Source organism: Pollicipes pollicipes, unplaced genomic scaffold (assembly GCF_011947565.3).
Source record: "Pollicipes pollicipes isolate AB1234 unplaced genomic scaffold, Ppol_2.1 Scaffold_5724;HRSCAF=6776_pilon_pilon_pilon, whole genome shotgun sequence".
Lineage (NCBI taxonomy): Eukaryota > Metazoa > Arthropoda > Thecostraca > Pollicipedomorpha > Pollicipedidae > Pollicipes > Pollicipes pollicipes.
In genome coordinates, this window is record NW_023596746.1 from 27782470 (window position 1) to 27794795 (window position 12326).

A 12326-nucleotide genomic window follows, 5' to 3' on the forward strand; every position below is an offset into this window, starting at 1 on the left:
TCACGAACGCCAGACATGTGTGATTCGATGATTATATTCTCCTTGGGCTTAAACCCCGCGTGGAAAATTGGTGGCAGCATTTGATTGGCGTTTCCGAGGCATCACGCGTGCATGAGTGACCTTGAAATAGTCTAGAGGGTTTCAGGTATTGAGAAGGGTAGGGCTGTGAACTGTACCGAATGCTCTTGAAGATGGCTATTTCAGTCTAAAACCCCATACAAATGTGAAAATCCCCATCAGTTGCGGTCATAGGCACTCCATTGAAGCTTCTAGCACTCTCCTCATCGATCCTAACGATTGCTTGAACCTCCTGGTGTACTTAAGGCCGGCTGTTTTCAGTACAAGAAGTCAGAAGTACAAAAAGTCGCTCACGATCTTTTTATCTTATACTTAATAGATTGTACTATCAATTTGTCTAATTCAAGTACAACATTGGCACGTACTATTGACTGAAACGAAGTTTGATAATACATCAAGATACAGACATTAATTTAATCAAATCATGTTAAACAGATATTCAAATGAATGTATTCATCACACCACACCCGCTCCCATTCTATCACTATAACTGAGAGTAGCATGACCCGTCTGACATTCTGCGTGAGCAGGGCGGACGTGGCGCCATGCGACAAGACATCCAACGACCCAATAGGTCACCATGAGGCGTGACCGGCGGAAAATACATGGAGCGTCTGAGCAGCGCATTCCGATCATAGGCAAACATACTCGGCCCTGAGGATTCTGTCAACGGCACCTCTGCCCTGTGAAAGCTTTGCGTCCAGACAGCTAGCCAGTGTAAGCATTGTTGCGAGTTTTTCCATAGCAATTTTGTTGCGTAGCAATGATATCGAGTAGGAGTTTTGTCTGTGGCAACTTTGCCGTGCTGAGGTGTTGTCCGTAAAAGAAATGTACCGTGTAATTTTGTCCACAGCAATCTGTCATGTAGGCATATCGTTGAAAAGGGATTTTGCACGTGGAAGATCAGCCGTGAAGGACTTTTGTCCTTAGAGGTCTTTTTTGGGGTTGAGAGTTTTGACGAGAGACAAGTTGTCCATAGACTAGCAGGAGTTTCGTCTCGTAGGAGTAATGCCGCGTAGAAGTTTTATCGTGGAAGACTTTCGAGAAATAGTTTTTTATCCGCAGAAGTATTGTCGTGCTCAATGAATCAATCAAGATGCACTAGAGTGATTATTAAATAAATCCATATATATATATATGTTAATGTTGATACTAATGTTGCTACTGGCTTCATATCTTCGCCCTAAACCGGCTTATTAACGGTGAGTCATTCCCCACACAAGAACTCATACTCCTGCAGTAGATGATACATTGTGTGTGCTCTAGAGAACAAAAGGCCTATAATTTACCTAGCGTACCCACAAATGATTATTTAGTTAAATCAGTGCATAAAATATTTAGCCCACCGGCTATGCTGTGTTTGCTGCACAGCAAATCGAACGAGTCACTAAACCACGAGATAGTAATTGAACCCAAGACCACCCAAATAACATCCACTGATGTTGCGGAGTGCGGCGGATCCGGGCGCGTGCGGTCGTTGGCTGCCCAACTGGCGCTGCCCTCCACACCATCTGCTGAGGAAATAATGGCCGCGCGCCGCCAGCGCCAGATTGGATGCCTCCCCGCCGGCGGTTATTTCTCTGATGGATGGGAGGAGCGACTACCCGCGATATAGCGGTTCCTTGCATGATCCGACGCTCCGCCCATGCCCTACGACGACCCGCGCGTGTATTAGAAAGATGAACTGTTGGCTTTAAACAATCTGCTCAAGCCCAGGAACCGTCACGCTCTGTTGCTTCTTCGCGTGATGCGTGACGGACTAGCTCACGTAACAGGCTTGCCACCAGGATAGTCTAATCCGGCGGTCACAACGCGGTGAACGGCGAATCTGCCGGGAAGGGATGTTGCCCCTCTGGGGGATCTTAAGGGGGGGGGGGGGCATTGAGGCTCTTCGCTGAAGAGAAACAATGAAGCAGAAAGTATCTCGGCTGCCCTGAAGGGATTCACCGAGAACCTCTTTGTTTTGAACTTATGTTACGACGCGTGTGAATGTCATGACCATTAACTTTTAAGAGTTCCAGAAGGTTTCATTACACAGAAGTAAAGAACTACTAGGCCCTAGAAACGCAGTGAAGATAATTTGTCATGGTCAGCTTTGACTGCTTACAGCCATGGAAAGACAGTGCATTAGACGAACACATAAGTGGTACCCAGCGTTATTTGGGGACCTCACAAGAACAGAACTTAACCCGAAGCGGAGGCTGAGGACCTGCTTACTTATTCAGGTCTTTCTTGCCTTTATCACTTGTTCTTTTACCTTTACCTAATGCCCGTTCAAAGACAGTTTGATAGGGGCTTGCTTTCAGAGTTATTTTGACCTTCTGAGAGAACTGCCATCGATGCTGATTTAACGTCCAAAGCGAATGATCAGTTTAAAGAGGCAACTCTGAGGAAAGAGGATGGCTACTAGCCTTTTATGAGCGGCACCAGGCCTTTACCAAACGTTGAAAGAGGAATTCTAGGTACGACAAGCACTGAAAAAGGTAAAATTATTTGGCAAAAATAACTTTTTAGGAGGCATATGTAGCTGAAAAAACTAGAATCGGTCTGAATAGCCGTTGTTTTATTCTACGACGCGCTGACAACTTTCGGTAAGAAAAATCGATCGGCAAATGCGGATGGCACGGCCATCAGATCGAGGAACCAAGACCCTCTCCGGGCAGAGGGCCAGCGGCAGCAGAGGGAGCGACAGACAGAGGCTGCGGGCCCGAGGACAGCGGGAGGAAGAGGCCGTCAGTCTGGCGATTGATCCCACCCGGCGTTCGTCGGCCGTCGCATCCGTCCCGCTTATAGTCCCGCTTGTCGTCCATCTTCCTGCCATCTCCTCGGCGTCCCCACGCCGGAGACATCGCCCAAGGCACCGTTCGTCAGACACAGCTGACTCGCAGCGGTCGTGAGCGCCCAGTCCGGTCGGGTCAGGTCGCATGAAGGTCAAGGTCTCCGAGCTCGCGCTCGGTGGACCGAGGGACTCGTGCTCGATCGGCTGTTATTGGCAGTGATTTGAGCCGGTCACTTGCGTCGGGGCTGAACTCGGCTGAGAATTACCGACCTGGCCATGCTGTCTATTGCGTCATCACCGGCCGCACTTTATCTTTCACGTGTGTGGACGTTAGAGTGAGACATTCGTGATAGTTTTCACCTGATCGAATCCTTTCCATGGAAATACATTAACGACTCCCTCTGCCCCCCCCCCCCCCCCCTGCACTCAAGTCGACCTAATCTACAATGCGTCTGCTTTCATGCGTCTGATGTTACATAGCAATGCGGATAACTAGCTTCATACATCGTGTAGCATACACGATTTTTCTTTGCATGGCTGGTTATTCCAAATGAAGTTCCAAAGTTATTCGAAATGAATGACTTCCAGAAGATCGCAGTGAATCTGCTCAGCTATGCTGGGAGTCTGGCCTTTTTCACGGGCTGAAAGTTTGTCTGCGCTGAGACCCATGTCGCAAAAGTCCATCGCCTCGATGGAGCGTTCACGCATGCTCAAACAGTACCACAACTCCAAGCCCTTTAGAAACGATAAGTGACGGCTTCCGGAATTCTTATAATTTGCGCATCGATCATATCATACACACACTGAATCACATCACGTGCATCTGGCAGCTTGTACTGAAGCCAGGATAATGTCTGAGATGTTTAGAGGAGGTCCCGTGCCTAGCACACGGCTGGCTTGTTGAATTGCGTTTTCGTGATCATGGCCTAAACGTCTATTCCGGGTGTCTACCCCACCTCGACAATTGATGTCTCCCGACAGCTCAAATCTTCTTTTGCATGGTCCGTGAAGTGGAATCACAGCTGGCATAGCATGCTGCAACTACTTGTTCATTCGTAAATCTATCATCTTGGCCTGCTCGGTAATTCGAATCAACAGTGTGAATCACTTCAATTACATTTCGAGTGGCTGAGGGCAACACACTTAGTGTATCACCCGCCAATACGCATTAAACTTGCATCGCAACTTTGACTCCTGTGAGACTTACACCATCAAACGACATGGTATTGCAATTGTAGGGACAAGGAGGACGGACCTGATATAAGAGTGCGCTGCGACAGAGGTCACGAAGCCTAATTTCAGTGAATAAAACAATCATTCAAAAATAACCCGATCCGCCTTACATGATTCTGGATCCCGCTCGACGATGGTGTCCATTGTGATGATGACGATGATGTCCATTGTGTGACTCATTTTGCATAAGAAACGCTCAGTGCATAACTTGCTAGAAATATGAGCTGAGCTAAGTTAACTTTTTATTGGTAGGGACGACAAGCTCCGGTGTATTATTATTGCTGGATTGAAAATCGAAAGATGAGGTCTTGAAGGCCCTGTGATTATACTTAGATAACTAATATAGTTGGCCAGCACGCAGATCTGCACCAGAATATGCCTGGCACTGGCAAACTTGATGTGACAAGTTGATGCGCCACCTTTACCTGTGTAGCGTGTTCGGGCACCGGAATATTATCAATAGTTATTATGTTTGAGCGCGGCGCGTTCCTCGAGGCGAGCACGACATGGCAGGCATACTAACCTTTAAAAAAGCATTGTAAGAAATCCCCACCATAAGCACATCTACAAACACAGACATGCTCCAGTGGAGCTATAAACACTAGGCGCCTCCTGATTGGACGACGAAGCAGCGTCGCAACGTCAGGCAGTGAATGGCACCATACAGAGAGGTCCCGCCTCGTCGCCGTCTCGCCGCCGCCGCCGATGCTAGGTTACGTACCCAGTGGGCAACGGGGGGGGGGGGGGGGGGGGCATCTGGCCGATGGCCGCTAGCCTTCCATGACTGATTCTTGTCAAATGATGCAGCCACGGAACACCAGGCGGGCACCACTCGCGTATTATTCAGCCTCGCAAAAACATCAAGGCGACGCGATATGGGCTTGGATGCAGCAAATAGCTCAAGTTAACCCAACGACGTTTTTGGGGCGTAAAAAGTGCACTCGATAGCTGGCAGTGCAGCCGAGATTGTGCCAATCAGAAGCAGGTCTCATACCACCCAGGTCTGAAATCGTCATTCGGAATATGTTTGAGAAAGCAAAATGCATGAAAAGTGAAAAAAACACATTTTTGACCAATGGTTTGTTCACGCACCTAGAGACAATCCTCTATTTCTGTGCTAGAATTTGCGTTTCTTCATTGGGAAGCCTACGAGCTCCTTCGGAAGTGGTGAGCACCCAACCCACATTCGCAAGGAAAGAGGGCTGTATCACATTATTATGACCCGGCCCTGGGGCACTGCCGTTGGATCGACGGGAGCTTAGTGCAGGTCGCCCTGTTACCTTGAAATAAATGCACATAAAATAAATTAAAGTGAATCCCTGAGGTGTCAACATACCTCGCCACTATATCTCGAATGCAGTGCTTGAGCACGACCACCAAGAAGAGAAAAGGTTCTAACATTCTGACACGCACACCCAATCACGGCTGACACCCGGACACGCACACGCAATCACGGGCGACACCTGGACACGCACACCCAATCACGGGCGACACCTGGACACGCACACCCAATCACGGGCGACACCTGCACACGAGACACCCTCCCTGGCCGACATCACCAAACGGCCGGAGGGCGTCAGTGGTGACGTCACCAATGCCGCCAACACGTGACGTCGTGACGTCACCAGCACCACTGTCCGCAGTTCTCAGTTGATAGGGTGGGGGGGGGGGGGGGGCGTCACACCCACCACGTCGATGATCTGCTGCAGGGAGAGGCCGAAGCTGACCACGATCGGCTCCGACTCGTTGGCCACGGGCCTCTCCAGGACGTTGTAGTCGCTCAGCAGCTTCCCCAACAGACGCTTCTCGTGCGGTCCCTGCACCGATCCTGCAACACAACAGCGCGCTGCAGACCTTGACACTGAGCCGACCACGCGGCACGAGAGCAGACTGGCGGTCCCCGTGTCTCTACGTGGGTGCCAGCTGGGTGACACGAGGGCACACTGGGCGTCACTGGCATCGAGGGACTGAGCCGATCCCACACACGAAGGCAGACAGCTCTCGGCGGCCACGAACCCTGGCGCCACAATTAACGCGCTGTAAAGTTATCAAACATGGCGAGAGCATATCAAGCATTTCGACGCTGTGACTTCGCAGCCACGTCTCGTTTAGACGCTGATGATCACCCCAAATGAACATGCGAACATCGACTCCCATCAGAGTGGCCTGGCGATGATGCAGCCAGAATATAAATGCACCGCGATACCTCACATCTCCTTAAAGGCAATGGTCGACATCCAAAGATGTTGAAGCAACCACGCGATATGATAAAATAAGCTAACTTATAACCATTGGTGTGTCACTAATTGGAAACGTCTGTGTTAAATGACAATTTTTTGTTTGGTCGACAAGTTCCTCAATGCTTTATCATTTGATTGTGTCATTTTGACGCAATCAAACGTTTGTATTGTGGTGTAATGCATTACCAGTGCGCGCGCCTGGGCATGCCCCTGCGGCCGACCGCCGGGGGCGGGGCTGACCTACCGCCCCGGTCAGCGGTTACCTGGACGCCAGTCCTCTGATACCGGCGAGTGTGCGTGGATGTCACAGTACTACGTTTGGTGGCTGGATGTTAGTATGACGTTGAAGTGCTGCCAAACTGACGATGCTGAACTTCCATCCTAACTCTCTTGTAGCAGGTAGTGGCCGGTCCTTGCTGGAGGCGTTGCTGAGCCAAACATTAGCATTTCCTCTTGTTTTGGCCCTTTCTCGTAGAGTTCTTGCATATTCTACCATGAGTTTAAGGTGTTGCTTGCATTTTCTTGCTCGGTTAAAGCGTTTTTCTTAACTTATTCGAAACAAGTCGTATTTGCTTAATAACTAGCGATGATGCCTAACTTCTTGCACTACGCTGCACAAAGCGTGGCCCTTAACTGAAAATCCGACCCTCTCATCCTCTTCCCTGTTTTATTTTGCATCCCCGCGACGATCCGCCTGTCCGCGGCAGGCTGCACGCGCGAGCGAAGGCTCGACGGTTAGTTCCTCAGGCGCACGTAGTCCTGTCCCACGGTTATTCATGTTCCCTCATCCCATAACCCTGAATGGTCATTACTGGCCGAAAGGGCTAACTAAATAATCTAATCACACAGCCTGCAGCCTGTATTTGCACAGCCTGCATGATATTGTTTGAGAGGCAAATGACATCCGTCATATTTGTGCATCGTGCCCACGAACGCCAGATATGAACGATTTATAATGTTCCGCTTGCCCGTGAACGCCGCTTGACCAGCAGAGTAGCAGGATTTAAATGACGTCTCTATGGCGCCACGCATGCTTAAGTGACGTTGAAATAGTCTGCTCGAAAAAATCTGCAGAGCTTCGTGGGCGTGTAGCTGGGTGGTTGGAGGGTTTTAGGTCTTAAGAAGGGCAGTGCTGTGAGGTACACCAATCATATTTAGGATGGCTAGTTGAGTTCAAAAACCCATACAACTATGAAATGCTTCCTTTAAAGAATGACTATCTCGGCTGTAGACACTGCGTATGATGTTTCAAAAAACCTGTAGTTTGATAAAGATTGTCCAAGCGTTGCGCACAGTAGACATAATCTACATCTGAATAGAAGCAGAGGGCCAGTTGAAAACGTCTGCACCCTACAGCACATTGCTTCACTGAGAACATTGTACTGGAAACAAGGCGAAAGCTATTCCGCGTGCATCGTATGTTATGGGGTAGCACCGGGCTAAGGATATGTGGAACTTCATCTTAACAGTGGAACGTATAGAGGTGTAAAACTGTTAAGAGCTGAGCTTTTAGCACCATGCTTTTCGAGGAATCACAGCCATTCTGCAGCGGGAGTACAGCGAAGAGCGGGGCTCTTCGCCGGCCGTCTGAGGGAGCGGGGCTCTTCGCCATCCATCTGCTGGAGCGGGGCTCTTCGCCAGCCGTCCGCGGTAGCGAGACTCTTCGCCAGCCGTCTGCGCGAGCGGGGCTCTTCGCCATCCATCTGCGGGAGCGGGGCTCTTCGCCAGCCGTCCGCGGTAGCGAGGCTCTTCGCCATCCATCTGCGGGAGCGGGGCTCTTCGCCAGCCGTCCGCGGGAGCGGGACTCTTCGCCTGCCGTCCGCGGTAGCGGGGCTCTTCGCCAGCCGTCCGCGGGAGCGGGGCTCTTCGCCAGCCGTCCGCGGGAGCGGGGCTCTTCGCCAGCCGTCCGCGGGAGCGGGGCTCTTCGCCAGCCGTCCGCGGGAGCGGGGCTCTTCGCCTGCCGTCCGCGGGAGCGGGGCTCTTCGCCAGCCGTCCGCGGGAGCGGGGCTCTTCGCCAGCCGTCCGCGGGAGCGGGACTCTTCGCCTGCCGTCCGCGGTAGCGGGGCTCTTCGCCAGCCGTCCGCGGGAGCGGGGCTCTTCGCCAGCCGTCCGCGGGAGCGGGGCTCTTCGCCAGCCGTCCGCGGGAGCGGGGCTCTTCGCCTGCCGTCCGCGGGAGCGGGGCTCTTCGCCAGCCGTCCGCGGGAGCGGGGCTCTTCGCCTGCCGTCCGCGGGAGCGGGGCTCTTCGCCAGCCGTCCGCGCTGGGCTTGTCTGTGCCGCTTCCTGACATCCCATGCCGTCTAACCTGGTACCTCAGGGCTTTCGACAGGTGTCCGTATGGCTCAGTTTATCTCACGGCACGCACGGATCACGGCAAGTGCAGTCGTTGTCATGACAGCTGTTGTTAGTAAGACAAAGGGCAGCGACGCAGTCTGCGACGAATGCTTCTATCAAGGCTGCGACGAATACCTCTGTCAAGGCTGGTAATGGTTGGCATTATGATATCCCAGAAATGCGTACATGGCGAGGTGGCTAATGAATTCCGCTGACATGACGTTCGGAACCTGGACTGATATTAAATAAGATGTCCAGATGTTTCAGTGAATGGTTCATTGATAAATGGGAGAATGACCAATGATGATTAACTATAAATTTGTCTAGCTCTCATTGATATACCATAATTACGCCACAACTATAACCTGCCCGCTTGTTGCCACCATTTGAAGCGTTGCATCGATCAGATCTACCTGTGCTTTCCTTCCAATTCTCTTTTCGTTTTCTAAGTTATGCTTTTTGTACTGTACAAATTTACATCTTATATTCATATGTACACAATCATTATTCGTAATGGATGTCAGTTCAATAATGACTCAATGTGTGATCTCGTACTGCGAGCGCTCAGAGGTTTAAAGCAATCCCTCTTCCTTTCCGGAAGGACTTCGAACGATCCCAGGTGGACCCAGCAGGTTTTCAGCTGCCTCCAAGGCACGGTCGGCTGTATGTGTCCCGTGTGTCACATAACACGCATGTAACGCAGCGAAAACTTTCGCCAGGATCACCGCCAGAATGAGATCAAACTCTCCTTTGACGCCCTGTACAGTACGTCCAAGACGTTCTATAAAGTAAATCTGGGGGATTTACCTAAGGAGCTGTGGCAGGAAATTGTACTTTTCTGCCTTGCTCAGCTGCCTCTCCTGAGCACGAATTTAGTTTCCGTGCGAACGTTTGTGGGCCGCAGTCTCGTCAACCGTATATATGTGCCTGAGCGCTCTGCAAGGATCTGTAACCGTGAGGAGATCCGTGCTTGTGCATTTCCCGGGGATGTGTAACCGTGAGAAGATCTGTGCCTGTGGGCTCCTGGGATCTGTAACCATGAGAAGATCTGTGCCTGTGAGCTCCGTGGGATCTGTAACCGTGAGAAGATCTGTGCCTGTGGGCTCCGTGGGATCTGTAACCGTGAGGAGATCTGCGCCTGTGAGCTCCGTGGGATCTGTAACCGTGAGGAGATCCGTGCTTGTGAGCTCCGTGGGATCTGTAACCGTGAGAAGATCTGTGCCTGTGGGCTCCGTGGGATCTGTAACCATGAGAAGATCTGCGCCTGTGGGCTCCGTGGGATCTGTAACCGTGAGAAGATCTGCGCCTGTGAGCTCCGTGGGATCTGTAACCGTGAGAAGATCTGTGCCTGTAAGCTCCGTGGGATCTGTAACCGTGAGAAGATCTGTGCCTGTGAGCTCCGTGGGATCTGTAACCGTGAGGAGATCTGTGCCCGTGAGCTCCGTGGGATCTGTAACCATGAGAAGATCTGTGCCTGTGAGCTCCGTGGGATCTGTAACCATGAGAAGATCTGTGCCTGTGAGCTCCGTGGGATCTGCAACCGTGAGAAGATCTGTGCCTGTGAGCTCCGTGGGATCTGTAACCGTGAGAAGATCCGTGCCTGTGAGCTCCGTGGGATCTGTAACCGTGAGAAGATCTGTGCCTGTGAGCTCCGTGGGATCTGTAACCGTGAGAAGATCTGTGCCTGTGGGCTCCGTGGGATCTGTAACCGTGAGAAGATCTGCGCCTGTGAGCTCCGTGGGATCTGTAACCGTGAGAAGATCTGTGCCTGTGAGCTCCGTGGGATCTGTAACCGTGAGAAGATCTGTGCCTGTGAGCTCCGTGGGATCTGTAACCGTGAGAAGATCTGCGCCTGTGAGCTCCGTGGGATCTGTAACCGTGAGAAGATCTGTGCCTGTGAGCTCCGTGGGATCTGTAACCGTGAGAAGATCTATGCCTGTGAGCTCCGTGGGATCTGTAACCGTGAGAAGATCTGTGCCTGTGAGCTCCGTGGGATCTGTAACCGTGAGGAGATCCATGCTTGTGAGCTCCGTGGGATCTGTAACCGTGAGAAGATCTGTGCCTGTGAGCTCCGTGGGATCTGTAACCGTGAGAAGATCTGTGCCTGTGGGCTCCGTGGGATCTGTAACCGTGAGAAGATCTGTGCCTGTGGGCTCCGTGGGATCTGTAACCGTGAGGAGATCTGCGCCTGTGAGCTCCGTGGGATCTGTAACCATGAGGAGATCTGCGCCTGTGAGCTCCGTGGGATCTGTAACCGTGAGGAGATCCGTGCTTGTGAGCTCCGTGGGATCTGTAACCGTGAGAAGATCTGTGCCTGTGGGCTCCGTGGGATCTGTAACCATGAGAAGATCTGCGCCTGTGGGCTCCGTGGGATCTGTAACCGTGAGAAGATCTGCGCCTGTGAGCTCCGTGGGATCTGTAACCGTGAGAAGATCTGTGCCTGTGAGCTCCGTGGGATCTGTAACCGTGAGAAGATCTGTGCCTGTGGGCTCCGTGGGATCTGTAACCATGAGAAGATCTGCGCCTGTGGGCTCCGTGGGATCTGTAACCGTGAGGAGATCCGTGCTTGTGCACTCCCCGGGGATGTGTAACCGCGAGGAGATCTTCCAATCTTTGACATCTCAAAATGCGTTTGACAGGTCCGCACGCTAGGTGGTGCGGCCGAATTTATAGATGGTTCTGATATGGCAGCACCCGGCTTAAGAAATATTTATAGGCGGGATTTTTGAGCGCCAAAATAAAGTGCAAGTTACCAAACATCTGCAGTGCTGCTTCGTCCAGCTTCGCGTCCATTCATGCCTCCACTAAATACAACAGCTTGACAAACGCGCCATATTTACAAAGCGCAATGAATAGCAACGAAAACACAACATTGCTTAATAAGCTATCTCGCACCACCTCGGCCCCCGGTCCGCACTTCACTCACCCCGGCCCGACCAGCTCACCCCACCGTGCTGGTGACCTGTTCGCTGGCGGGTGCCCATCGGTTAGCGTGGCCATGATCCCCTGCAGCACGCTGCGCCGCCGAGCACGCCCGCGCGCTAGTATGACGTCAAACTCCTTACAGTATCGTCACTATAGGATCTAACGCACAACTGATGTTTCATTACTACTCAAAAATGTTACGATGATAGCGAAAGTGACTGGAAGTTGGTTACAGAGTACTGAAGCATGCTTTTATGAAGCTAGTTTTCACCAATTTCAAATATTTCAAGAATGCACTTTGACGAAATCCAGCATCTTTTTTATCCGAGAGAAACTGACCACTTGCAAATGGCATTTGCAACAAAAAGATGCACAAGTTAAGTAAACCATCAATACCCGAACCCTCAATTTAACACTCGCATGACAAAGACCTAAGACCTTCTCGAAAGCCACCTAAGTGCTGCTTGAGACATATCATTGAATTATGTTGTTTGCAAGAGCAAGATAAACTTGAGTAACACTGCGCGCTGAAGAAGATCTCATTTGCAAGCCTATAAAAGCCATTTTCCAGCCAACGAACACATTTCAGACACGACGCAAACGACTCAAGCTGTAATTTTGCCAATTTACTACACTCAGATTAAACCATTATAGTATCATTCGCAGTTGTAGCCATTCCCCACCCGAGCTCGTTTCCTGAAATCAGTTAGAACTCCTATGATGACGCATTGTTGGATAA

The 12326-nt window shown here is 51.2% G+C and overlaps 1 pseudogene; it reads right to left on the reverse strand.

Annotated features, from left to right (window-relative positions):
• Window positions 1–6710, reverse strand: part of LOC119102898 (acetylcholine receptor subunit beta-like 1) — a 20237-nt pseudogene extending 13527 nt beyond the window's left edge.
• Window positions 6711–12326: the final 5616 nt, after the last annotated feature.